Raw genomic sequence first — 14,773 nt, forward strand, 5'->3', positions numbered from 1 at the left:
GATAGTGGGCAGGACGTTTCTCATTTCAGGGCACGACGAGAGGTAATCGAAACCCTGGTGGAGAATGTAATTCAGTTGCTCCAGTCCCAGATGGTACTGAGTTACGAGGGGAATGCTCCTCTGTGGCCGGACTGTGGACTTTGGGAGGTGGTGGGAGACTGGAAAGATAAGGCATGGGAGATTTGTTTTTGTACAAGGATGGGAGGATAATTACGGTCGGTGAAGGCTTCAGTGAGACCCTCGGTATATTTTGAGAGGGACTGTTAGTTACTGCAGATGCGACGACCACGGGTGGCTAGGCTGTAATGAAGGGACTTCTTGGTATGGAATGGGTGTCAGCTGTCAAAGTGGAAGTATTGCTGGTGGTTAGTAGGTTCCCATTCCAGCACTACACAGCTGTCAGTTCACCACCACACCCAATCTTTTAATTTATTTTTATTTCTCTCCTTTCATCTACTTACCCCCTCCCCCCTCCACACCTTCTCTCCTGCCCTCAGTCTAAACTGCAACACTTCAGTGTCCGCCACAACCACCATATTATCCCTCCCCCCTCCCCTCCAGCCTCCTCCTTACCCCCACCCAGTCGCCACTCCCATCATGCGCTGGTGCTGCTGTTCGCAGTATGGTTTCAGCTCTCTGAGACTGCAGACGTGTGTGCAAGTTGCGTTTACGTGTCTGTGTGTGTGTGTGTGTGTGTGTGTGTGTGTGTGTGTGTGTGTGTGTGTGTGTGCGCACGCGCGTGTGTGTATGTGTGTTTACTGCTGACAAAGCCCTTAATGGCCGAAAGCTTTAATTGAGTGAATCTTTTGCTGTGCCTGTCGCGACTCGTAATCCAAAACCAATAGATTGCAAAGCAGTTTAAATAACAACAGCATTCAGTTTAGCTTCATAATGCCTGCAGTGTTTGTGAGGAATTAAAAAGCCATCTTAGCTACTACAGGATATTAAATAAAAGTAAATTGATGAATTTACAAATATACTCATTTATTAAAAAGTAATTGCGTTTTCAAGACTTGTAGGCCACTGGGAGCCTTAGGTGATGGAAAATCCTGAACATGTTTTATTCCTTGCCAGTATTGCTGGATTTGAGATTGTATCAGAATATGAAACATTTAATTTGAGTCTTAATTCACAACTTCATAACACATGTGATTTGTGAGTGGTAAATACTAAAATTCTGCTTAGATTTTTATACTTTTAATTTACTAAGCAACACTCAAACAGTCTTTCTCAAGAGAAAGGTGAACTTTAAAATGTAAATTTGCTAGCATTTCCAAAACAATTGCCTTGGTCGAATTACCTGTGTTGTTAAGTGTAAAAACTATAAATTGTGATTCCGTTAGCAACACCCACTACCGAAATATAGCATTTGTTCATGAAAATGATTAACATCTGGTTTATTTTTACTGTATACATTACTGTCTACTTATCATCTATGTAATTAAGGGAAATGTAACTAGTAAATTAGGATTACCAGTTAAGTCCACCATTTTTGAAAACAGATGCATGAAAATGCACTTCATTTACTGCTGTCATGCGGAGTGGGTGTATATCCTCTCCTATAAACAAGTGTGACGTCATTACACCACTCATTGTGCAATGTTTTGTTACTCTGAACTGGTATTACTCCACTTATGAATAAATGGAAGTCATTAACTGAAATATAAAACCACAGGTTTTATTTGAAATTTCAAAAGACTTTATTAAAATAAAATATCTGTACAAAACTCAACCTGAGACTTACAATGATACAATTTTTGTCATCATGAGATCAAAGTAACAAAAGATAAGTAACCTGCTCTCGGAATGCGCGTTAGTTACCTCACAAATTTGGATTTTGCTGTGCTAAGATCCCATGATTAGTGATAGCAACCAGAAATTCCTCCAGAGTATGGATAGTGATATTTCAAACCAAAATTTCCTTGAACAGAGCACACAAATTGTCATACTTGTATTAATGATCAGTAAAGATCCTTCGACAGCAGATGATACTGTCCATCATGCTCAGTGAAGACTTTTGAACATCTTGTCAAGTCATATATTGAATGCTGATGGGGATATAATAAAATTTTGCTAATGTCTAAGATGGCTTTCAGAATCGGAGGAGCACCATTAATTATTAAAAAAAGTCCTGATGATCTATAAAAGTTTTCATAACAGAAGATTGTCTTACAACTTTCCTCTTGGGTGTTGTAGCTGTTTGCCTACTTTGTTTCTTCACTGAGTGTCTCGGTGTTGATGTACTGCGTTGCTACATTGGCTGAAAAATAGGTTGTGGATTCCAACACTGACAACAGTAAATAATGCAGCCGACAGATGCACATTTGCGTTTCACTGTATTTTACTTTCACTTTTCGCAACCCCCCTATATACACATTTGTATAACCAGTGCACTATTGTTTAACTTTCGATAAGCCTCATTAATAGGTTATAGGCGAAGATCCACATACTGCTACAATAGTTTACTGTTGAACATCTAAGAGCATTAAAAAATATAACCCCGAAGTTCACAGTTCTTGAAGAATAGGAAGGTATGTATGGAAACAGAAAATGTCATTGTTTTTACACACGGCCTATTGGTGTAACACTTATTTCACTGTTAAGTTGGTGCATTGTTGTCATTCTAACCAACACAGGTTCCTCATGTGAAACTTGGCCATGGACAGACTGTCTTATGATCAAAATTTGGGCCCTTATATATCTTCACAATAATAGGGGCCAAAACTACACATTGTTCAAAGTTAAATTTACAGAAATTACAATTAAAACTTAACTCATTTGATTAACTGCATACTTCAAAAAATTCCATCTTTGAACAGTTTCTTCTGCTATAAGAGTTAGGCCAAGTTATTTGTTTAAATCATGAAATTAACAAACATAAGTACACAAACAATACTTTGGACAAAACTGTTAATTACTTTAGAATTAATTAAGGGCTGGCTTTGCTAACATTTTTCTGAAAATAACTTTCAGATTACTAGCATTTAATCTTCCAAATATTTATAATTAGTACAGAACTTATATTTGTTTATACATCAGCAATAGAATTTAAGTTACGAAACAATTACTGACTTCGCCCTATAACAAAAGATACTAACTAGGCATAGTCAAAATAAATTAGAAAATCCATTACATACATAAAACTAAGCACAAAATTAGATGTGGTGTTATATTCTTTTAAAACTTAGGGCCAACCTTTCTCTTATATGAAAATGCAGATTATGCTCATGTATGTTAATGGTAATTAGTTAAAAGTGAAAAACCAAATTTAAGGAAGCAGATGGGAAAAGAGGAGGGGAAGTAAAAATATCCCAGCTTGCTTCATCACAGTGTTGGGGAGATATGGCTCTGTGGACATTTTCTTACTTTCACAAAAGTTAAACTACTTCAGGACCCACCTATTTCTCCTATTTTCTGCAAAAATAATATTTACATTTTTTTACAGCCATACTCTGGAAACCACTGTGAATTGCATGGCAGCACTTGCTCCCTAGTGTACCATGTATTAGTGTTTCTTCCCATTCCATATGGATTGTGTGAAGAATGACTGCTCAGATGGCTCTGTGACCACTGTAATTATTTAAACTTGGCTTTACAGTCCCTATGAGAGTGATTTGTAGTGGAGTGTATATTCCTCGATTCCTCATTTAATATTGGTTCTTGAAATTGGACAGAAATTCATGTGACATTGTTCATAATGTCATCTCTGAAAATTACTTACAGCCTGGTTGGAAAACAAACTCATGAGGGCAGTGCTTTGGAGCTCCTACTAATTAACAAACTCAAATTTTTAAAATTGTTTAACACAGAGGAGGACATCACAGATCATAATGCTGTTGTAGCATTGATGGTTACAAGTGTTACAAGGAATGCTTCCACATCAAGAGTGACAGGAAACAAATGCCAAAGTCTCTTGAGTAGTCAATATCAACTATCTGGCTCTGAGGACAAAGATGAGGAGCAAAAATGAATAAAATTCAATAGCACTGTACAATATGCCTTAGACCTATTTGTGATGAGAATGTGCTTGGGTTGGGAAAAGCCCACTGTGGTTCAAAAGTGATGATAAAAATTTGCTACAAAAGCAAAGAGGGCTCCATCACAGATTTAAGTGAAGTCAAAATCTCATTGACATACAAAAGCTGAGTGAAGCCAAAATGAATGTGAGGAGAGCAATGTGAGACATGTTCAGTGAATTTGAAAGTAAATTTTTACCAACCATTCTGACTAAAACATAAGAAGTTTTGCTTGTATATAGTCATGATCACAGTGGGTCAAAATTATCTATATAGTCACTTGGTGACCATGCTGGTACTGAAATGGAAAACGATGGAGAGAAACCTGAAATGTGTGTCTGGTTTCCCAAAGTTATTTTGCCACAAAAATTGAAATACATTTCCTCCTTTCCCTCACTGTGGATACTGAGGTAAATGATCATGGAATAGAAAATCAACTATAATCTCTTAACAGTGGAAAGGCACCTGGTTCCCCCCCCCCCCCCCTTTCCCCTCATGCATGCCCTTTTGCAAGAGAGAGGCTGTGTGTTGCTGACTGGCTAAGATTCATAATGTCATAAGAAGGGCAGCTTAAACATTATGTGGTTGCATCCACGGGTAGCCTGGATCATCAAATGAACTGACAGACACATCTCTGTAGTATACTCACAGTACTGTTATCAACATGCCAGACAAAAACATAGATGAGGGAGCCATTTCAGCACTTAATACAGGAATGAATTTTGTTCCTGCACCTCACACTGTACCTACTGTGGATTTCACTAGTAGAGTTGGACAGGCAGTATGGCATCTCACACAGGACAATGTTGACAAGAAACAACTTACCACCAGTGGTGTTTTAGCCTCAGCCAAGTCACCCAAATCTAGCATCAGCTGAGCAGAACGAAAGGTGCTCTGTGCATTGTGGAGAGATGAAGATCTCATTGTACTTCCGGCTAACAAGGGAAATGCTATGGTTGTTCTTAATTCTACTGAATATCACAGCAAAGTGGCATCACTGTTGGAGGATAGCACATCAGATGCCTAAAATGATACCCAACTCTGTCATGCTGCAGAACTCTGTCATGCAGCAGAAAAATGGCAGAGCTTCTGATGGATTCTTGTCCATCAGAGGACATCCTGAAAAATATTTGAACTCAAGTTCCTCGACCTCACATGCTGTATAGACTATCTTAAGTCCATAAGGAAGGTATTCCATTGAGACTGGTTGTTAGCTATTGGTTGTCCTAACTACAGGTTAGCCACATATCTAAGTTAATGACTTACAGTTGGCTGTTCCAAACATCACATCGGAAATGCTGAGATATTTCATTGGGAAAATCAAACAGATCAGAGTTGGCCTGGATGACATTTTTCTCAGCCTGGATATTGTCTCACTATCTACAAACGTTCCAGTGGAGGAAACATTGACACTGTTGGCAGAGCATTTTCATTCTGAAATGATAAACTTGTTCCGATGAGTTACGATGACCACCTGCCTCTTGTATAGCAGTAAATTTTATGGTATGATAGGTGGAATGGCTATCAGTTCTCCACTGTCTCCAGCAGTTTTATGGAACATTTTGAGGAATGTGCATTAAATTTGGTTCCTTTTTGTTCAACTTCAGTTTACTGTTTATGTTGACAACATGTTTATGGTGTGGCCACACAGTGCAGCAGCTCTCGGGCTCTTTCTTTAACACACGAACAGCAAGCACCCAAACATCCAATTCACTTTTGAGACACAGAAAGAAGGAAGGTTGCCATTTTTAGATATTTTGGCCCAATGAAAATTGGATGGACATCTTGACCACTTTGTATACCACAAGTCGACACACAATGAACTATATCTTAGTACCCAGAGCTTTTGGTCCAGAAGACATAATTTTTATATTTGAGTGGTTTACAAAATAAAAGGTATGAAACAACATTGTGGGAATAATTTAAGTCTTTATTTAAAAGTAATCACCAGAGGCCTGAGCACAACAAGCCCAGTGTTACACAAACAAAAATATTCCCTGTTCCTACCATTCCTGTCACTGTGATAGGAGCCAGTCCTCCTCTATGTCCTTTAGTTTGTCATCCAATTTGGATGGCTTCCCTTTGAGATATTTTTTTCGCAGGCCAAAGAAATGGAAGTTCAAGGGCTGTAGGGCAGACACTCAAGCTGTTCCCACTTTGTGTGATCTTGGAGACCTATGGAAGTGCATTATAGTGGAGCAGAATCATTCCCTATATGAGCAGCTCAAGCTGTTTGCTCTTGATGGACTTGCATGTGTTAAAGAGTGCCTCACAGTACACATAATTGTTAATGATTTTTCTGTGCTCAAGGAAATCAGTGAGTATTGGACATTGGGATCAAAAAAAGATGCTGAGCATCAACTTAGCTGCTGAGAAGAAGCTTGGAATTTTTAAGGATTGGTGATGACACTACATTTGTGACGTAAGATGTCTCACTGTGTTATCAAAAAGCAGCTTATGCAAATTTCAACTGGCTTGGTTGTTAAGATGTTCCATACCTTTTTATCTGAACACTCCTTATATACTGGGATGCAGAGAAGAAACAGTTTCTGATGAGTGGCCACTAAGAGGCCAAAATTTATCATCTGAACTACATGATCTGAAAGAACAGCTATGGTTCACATGATATGAAGTCAGCATTCTCCAAGAAAAGGAAATGTGAAAATGTTGAATTCATGGGGTGAACCATTGACTGTATTCCTTCCTTTCTATGGCACTACATCCAGCAAATTAAGCAGAGTTCAGGAAAGATGAGGTATAAGACCTATTTTCTGACCTCCTAAGAAGATAAAGAAGATGACAGTCTTGGCCTCAGAATCCCTGGGATTTATAACATCCTTTGTGAGCGCAGAAACAGTTCCACCTGTCAGTCCATCCGTACCGTTTCCAACCTCTGAACAGAGCATCAACAGCACATAAAATAATCGGTAACTGGAGAAATCTGCAGTTGCTGAGCACAGCCTTACAAACAACCTCAAAGTACTGTTTAATGAGAGAACAGTTTTGTCCCAGGTTTATAAATACTGGGATCCTGTGATTAACTAGTCAGTAGAAAATATGAATGTGAAATAACTTCAACCATGACTGTGGATATTGTCATAGCAATGGTGCATGGAAGCTAGATCTTGATGCAGGAAAGCAGCAGAAATATTCGTTGCAATGTTTAAGCTTCTACGGGAGTGGTGGCACCACTAGCATAGACGCTGACACCATATGCGACAGCATTACTTAATTAGTGATCAATCAGAAGCCTTCTATAGGCTATATAAGGCCACCATACCAGTAGTTTAGACAGTCAGTTGCTCCTGGCAAAGACAATGGAGATAATTGTCTAAAGCTCAAGTTTTGACCCTGTACTGACATGGCAATAAGATTGAGAATGTTTATACAACAATACTGTCATGAAAGACTTCATTCTCAAGTATAAAAAGTGTTTCAAGAGTTCCTGAAGTTTTCAAACATGTGTTACACATAAGTGATCCATGTAAAATAGGACTAACAAGGGATACTGAATATGCACAAAGAAGAGCCACATGGATAGTCACATGTTTGTTCGACTTGAGGTAGCGCACCACAGAAATACTGAAAAACCTGAATTGGCAGGCACTTGAAGATACATGCCACTTATCTATTAAAAGCCAACTTTCAGAATTTCCAGAATCAGTATTCAGAGAAGAATTTGTGAACAGGCTAGAACACACTATGTATCACTCCTGGAGGTACAGCAATGAGGAGATTAAACACTGCAGGCACAGAGGCATTCAAGCAGCCATTCTTCCAGTGCTCTATACATGAATGGTATGGGAGACACCAAGTATGTGGTACAATGGAAAGTACTCTCCATCATGCACTTCATAGTGCTATGCAGAGGTTGGATGTAAAAGCAGAAGGTACAGTAATAAATGAATATTGCTGTCACCAGAATGATCCTGTTGCCACGGGCATGCCCCTTGCTTTCTTCCAATCTTAGAAATGATTTCTCTTATTTAACGTGGTTTATTTCACATTAACAAATCATTGCCAGAAGTGAAAGAAATGGTAACTGGGGGGTGCTGGGTTGGGGGGAAGAAAAGATTCATTGCACCCTATGCCTTTAGTCAGTAGTCTATTACTGACTAATGTTTTTTAACAATTTATTTAGCTGCAGACCAGTATTTGGAGACTGTCCAGAATTTTTTTTCCCCATGGCAAAAAAACAAAAAAAAAAAAACAAATATATATATATATATATATATATATATATATATATATATATATATATATATATCTGCTTGTGTCTGTATGTGTGGATGGATATGTGCGTGTGTGCTAGTGTATACCTGTCCTTTTTTCCCCCTAAGGTAAGTCTTTCCGCTCCCGGGATTGGAATGACTCCTTACCCTCTCCCTTAAAACCCACTTCCTTTCGTCTTCCCCTCTCCTTCCCTCTTTCCTGATGAGGCAACAGTTTGTTGCGAAAGCTTGAATTTTATGTGTATGTTTGTGTTTGTTTGTGTATCTATCAGCCAGCCAGCGCTTTTGTTCGGTAAGTCACCTCATCTTTGTTTTTTTATATATATATATATATATATATATATATATATATATATATATATATATATATATATATGTGTGTGTGTGTGTGTGTGTGTGTGTGTGTGTGTTAATTAAGAAGTGTTGAGGTAGCGCACCACAGAAATACTGAAAAACCTGAATTGGCAGGCACTTGAAGATACATGCCACTTATCTATTAAAAGAAGTGTTCATATGTTCCATTAATTGTGGCAGTTTACATACAGGAAGTTACGGTATTATTTTAGTAAACCACAGTATTATTGCACGTGATGGTAAGGAAGCTTTAGTTGGGTTACCTTGAGTTTTTATCGTGCTATTTCACTAGGACACACTGAACCACTTGACACCATACGCACAAGTGTCCTAAGCATCTATTTTCCTTAATGACTTGTTTACTGTAACATCACTGTACACTTCCAATAATGAGGCCAAGTGCAATTGTCATCAGATAATAATCATAAAAATGACAAGCATTTATAATAAGTGAAACAGTGAAGAAAGAACCCACAGACAACTGTTTTTGGTATCACACTTGAGTTGTGTAGAAACAGAGCTACATCATAATTGGAAGTTAGGTAATATCAATAAAAGAGATTCAAAATGACATTAATCTTTTACCCCTTCTCAGGGTGTGGTGACACTGATAAAGGACTTGAAATTTATTCTTGCAAATGACCTTTCTTGATGAACACAATAAAATTATTTTTCTCCCAAATGGAAATAAGAAACAAAAGAATAAAGTACAACAGTAGGTTCTTTCTTCACATGCCTTGAGCTGCACTGTCACAATGGGTTATTTCTGTCACTTTGAGGTGTACAGAGAAATACACACAAAATTTTTTGAAAGAGTTTAATGCATTGTTCATTAAATCTTTTTGGAGCATCCAGTGCTGATCTGCTAGGTACAATGAGAACTGTTGTATATTAGGCTGTGTGAGATGAAACAGTGAAGGCAGCAGAGGATCAAGTACCGTATTTACTCGAATCTAAGCCGCACTTTTTTTCCGGTTTTTGTAGTCCAAAAAACCACCTGCGGCTTAGAATCGAGTGCAAAGTAAGCGGAAGTTCTAAAAATGTTGGTAGGTGCCGCCACAACTAACTTCTGTCGTCGAATATATGTAGCGCTACGCAGGCATGCTTCGCAGGCACAAAGACAAATACTGGCACCAAAACCACTGTTGCCAACTCTAAAAAACCCGAGTCGCTAGATTCAATATCAAAAGTCGCTAGAAAGTCGCTAAAACTGATTTTACTAGTGGTGTACTGAAAATTTCGTGCTGTGAATGGTGCAATAAGCCAGTGGGGGTGGGGGTGGGGGTAATAAAATATTAATAAAAATTGTCTCACACGTTATTGCTATATTGTCTTAATTAAATTATGCATCGCTTGCAGCAACATACATATAAAATACGCTAATGTTTAATTAAACATGTGATCATAATTGACGCAACACATAAACTGTTGTTTCAATCACAGTAGTCAAATATACTAGAAATATACAACTATATTTGTAACAAAAGAAAGCAAGAACTCAAATTAGGTTACAAAATATATACATACTGGTGTGTGAGCTGTTCATCGTCGTCACTCAGACGATCGAATAACTCTTCTGTTTCTTGCTCTGACAGAACTGTAGTTGATGTAGGGGTTGAACGTCGCTCAAAAGATGATGTTGCAGTTCGACTGGTTTTGTCGCAAAAGAGTAACTTTTGTTCTTTTCAATAAGCTCCAATACGTCTGATGGTATGTCAAAAGATACACAGTCTTCATTTTGTTTCTTCAGCTGGTCTCTCAATATGATCAAAGCATTAATTGTCTTTAACGATAATCTGTTACGTTGTTTAGTTTTTATAATGTTCATTGTTGTTGTTGTGGTCTTCAGTCCTGAGACTGGTTTGATGCAGCTCTCCATGCTACTCTATCCTGTGCAAGCTCCTTCATCTCCCAGTACCTACTGCAACCTACATCCTTCTGAATCTGCTTAGTGTATTCATCTCTTGGTCTCCCTCTACGATTTTTACCCTCCACGGTGCCCTCCAATGCTAAATTTGTGATCCCTTGATGCCTCAAAACATGTCCTACCAATCGATCCCTTCTTCTAGTCAAGTTGTGCCACAAACTTCTCTTCTCTCCAATTCTATTCAATACCTCCTCATTAGTTACGTGATCTACCCACCTTATCTTCAGCATTCTTCTGTAGCACCACATTTCAAAAGCTTCTATTCTCTTCTTGTCCAAACTAGTTATCATCCATGTTTCACTTCCATACATGGCTACACTCCATACAAATACTTTCAGAAACGACTTCCTGACGCTTAAATCTATACTCGATGTTAACAAATTTCTCTTCTTCAGAAACACTTTCCTTCCCATTGCTGGTCTACATTTTATATCCTCTCTACTTCGACCATCATCAGTTACTTTGCTCCCTAAATAGCAAAATTCCTTTACTACTTTAAGTGTCTCATTTCCTAATCTAATTCCCTCAGCATCACCCGACTTAATTTGACTACATTCCATTATCCTCGTTTTGCTTTTGTTGATGTTCATCTTATATCCTCCTTTCAAGACACTGTCCATTCCGTTCAACTGCTCTTCCAAGTCCTTTGCTGTCTCTGACAGAATTACAATGTCATCGGCGAACCTCAAAGTTTTTACTTCTTCTCCATGAATTTTAATACCTACTCCGAATTTTTCTTTTGTTTCCTTTACTGCTTGCTCAATATACAGATTGAATAACATCGGGGAGAGGCTACAACCCTGTCTCACTCCTTTCCCAACCACAGCTTCCCTTTCATGCCCCTCGACTCTTATAACTGCCATCTGGTTTCTGTACAAATTGTAAATAGCCTTTCGCTCCCTGTATTTTACCCCTGCCACCGTCAGAATTTGAAAGAGAGTATTCCAGTTAACATTGTCAAAAGCTTTCTCTAAGTCTACAAATGCTAGAAACGTAGGTTTGCCTTTTCTTAATCTTTCTTCTAAGATAAGTCTTAAGGTTAGTATTGCCTCACATGTTCCAACATTTCTACGGAATCCAAACTGATCTTCCCCGAGGTCGGCTTCTACCAGTTTTTCCATTCGTCTGTAAAGAATTCGCGTTAGTATTTTGCAGCTGTGACTTATTAAACTGATAGTTCAGTAATTTTCACATCTGTCAACACCTGCTTTCTTTGGGATTGGAATTATTATATTCTTCTTGAAGTCTGAGGGTATTTCGCCTGTCTCGTACATCTTGCTCACCAGATGGTAGAGTTTTGTCATGAATGGCTCTCCCAAGGCCATCAGTAGTTCTAATGGAATGTTGTCTACTACCGGGGCCTTGTTTCGTCTCAGGTCTTTCAGTGCTCTGTCAAACTCTTCACGCAGTATCTTATCTCCCATTTCGTCTTCATCTACATCCTCTTCCATTTCCATAATATTGTCCTCAAGTACATCGCCCTTGTATAAACCCTCTATATACTCCTTCCACCTTTCTGCCTTCCCTTCTTTGCTTAGAACTGGGTTGCCATCTGAGCTCTTGATGTTCATACAAGTGGTTCTCTTATCTCCAAAGGTCTCTCTAATTTTCCTGTAGGCAGTATCTATCTTACCCCTAGTGAGACAAGCCTCTACATCCTTACATTTGTCCTCTAGCCATCCCTGCTAAGCCATTTTGCACTTCCTGTCGATATCATTTTTGAGACGTTTGTATTCCTTTTTGCCTGCGTTCATAGAACTGAATATTCTTTCCACTTCCGCATTTGAATGCGGTAGGCATAGAACAGTCATTGCTAGCTGCGAAATCAAAGAAAAAGGATTCTCCCCTGCGGCATTTTTATACTGCAAAACCTCACTCCAAAATCGAACAGTGCTAGTAGTGTTATTCCACCTACTGAAGTTGATATTATGCCATTCTTGCAGCATACCGTCTATGAAATCGCCACTAAAACCCAATTCTTTGGCTACATCCGCTACAGAATTATTTTTATTCACTTTTAGTGTTTCTTCAACATTCGGCATTAACATTTTTTTCAGGATCGTAACGTTACTTGGCAGTATTTGTTGAATTTCTTTAATGAGTTTCAGACTAAACTGAATGCATCTCTTCTTCAAATAAACTTTATTTTCTTTAGACAAACTTGACTCAGACAATTTCTGTTCAATATTCATAAATGACCTCGTGCATGACATCGGAAGTTCACTGAGGCTTTTTGCAGGTGATGCTGTGGTGTATCGAGAGGTTGTAACAATAGAAAATTGTACTGGAATGCTGGAGGATCTGAAGCAAATTGACGCATGGTGCAGGGAATGGCAATTCAATCTCAATGTAGACAAGTGTAATGTGCTGCAAATACATAGAAAGATAGACCCCTTATCATTTAGCTACAAAATAGCAGGTCAGCAACTGGAAGCAGTTAATTCCATAAATTATCTGGGAGTACGCATTAGGAGTGATTTAAAATGGAATGATCTTATAAAGTTGATCGTCGGTAAAGCAGATTCCAGACTGAGATTCATTGGAAGAATCCTGAGGAAATGTAATCCGAAAACAAAGGAAGTAGGTTACAGTACGCTTGTTCGCCCACTGCTTGAATACTGCTCAGCAGTGTGGGATCCGTACCAGATAGGGTTGATAGAAGAGAGAGAGAAGATCCAGCGGAGAGCAGCGCGCTTCGTTACAGGATCATTTAGTAATCGCGAAAGCGTTACGGAGATGATAGATAAACTCCAGTGGAAGACTCTGCAGGAGAGACGCTCAGTAGCTCGGTACGGGCTTTTGTTAAAGTTTCGAGAACATACCTCCACCGAAGAGTCAAGCAGTATATTGCTCCCTCCTACATATATCTCGCGAAGAGACCATGAGGATAAAATCAGATAGATTAGAGCCCACACAGAAGCATACCGACAATCCTTCTTTCCACAAACAATACGAGACTGGAATAGAAGGGAGAACCTATAGAGGTACTCAGGGTACCCTCCGCCACACACCGTCAGGTGGCTTGCGGAGTATGGATGTAGACGTAGATGTAGAAGCCAAGGTTCGGATTTGCGTACATACATTCGCTTGGAACTGGTGTTGTCAACAAATCAACAGTTGAAAAAACTATGTTTTGTCCGAGTGACTGCATGAGAAATATAAGTGTATCTAGTAATTTAGTGGGGTCATTGTCTTCTCCTTCAAAAGCTTTTATTGCTACTTGTACGTCTTTTAAAGCATGTTTAAGGTAAATCGTGTAAAGCTGATTTTAGTCGTCACAATACATCTTGTACAAAAGATCGGCAGTGTAACAATTGTCTTGAATCATAGCAAGTGAAAAATATAGCTTTAGTTCTTCCCACTGCCCCAGAATTCTTCGTATTGCTGGTTCAAGTAAAAGCCAACGTGATGCACAGACCTCCAAAATTTTTAGTGGCTGTTTTCCACAGTTTACTGTCTCATAAACCTTTTTATATCCCTCTTGTCTTTTGGGTGAAATGGAGAACCAATTGTAGGTTTCCCGTACAAGAAACTCTATGTTTCTAGGTATGGTATTCACTGAGGCATGCGAAACTGCAAGTGAAGAGAGTGACAAATGCAACGGATCAGTACCAAATGCTTCAAACCATATTTTCTCTTGAGTTGTTCGAAAAGCCTATTGTTTATTCCAACCATTGCAGAAGCATTATCTGTGCCAATTCCTACCATATTAGCGATTGGAAGTTTGAGATCTTTCAAATAATTTGCAAGAACAGCAGCCAGATTTCTTGCATCTGCAGTTTCTACTACAGCGAGTTTGAGAAATGCTGTTTACACTATAGTACCGTATAACGATATCTAGCATTTTACATATTGGTACATCTGTGGATTCATCTATTAGTACACTGTATTTTTGGTTATCTATATCTTCAACCAATGATTGTGTAAAATATGGAGCCAAAACTTCAGTTATAATGATTGTGCACTTTGTACGATGTAATTGCATGTTTTCAGCGCCCTCATCACCGGAAAACACCTTCTTGCACAGTATTCCTAAATGATCTACAGCTAAAATAGAACAATGTTCAGCAATAAATAAAGGGCGCCTTCCGCTCTGCTTGCTATTCTAACTGTAGTGTTCGGAACAATTTTCACAGGTAAGGTGGTTTGTGTTTTTTTTTAATCAATTTTTTGTTTATGCTTAATAGATTTCGAACGCTTTCTAATATCACACAATTTAGCATAAAACTCTGTTGCACATACTT

Source organism: Schistocerca americana, chromosome 3 (assembly GCF_021461395.2).
Source record: "Schistocerca americana isolate TAMUIC-IGC-003095 chromosome 3, iqSchAmer2.1, whole genome shotgun sequence".
In the NCBI taxonomy this organism is placed as follows: domain Eukaryota; kingdom Metazoa; phylum Arthropoda; class Insecta; order Orthoptera; family Acrididae; genus Schistocerca; species Schistocerca americana.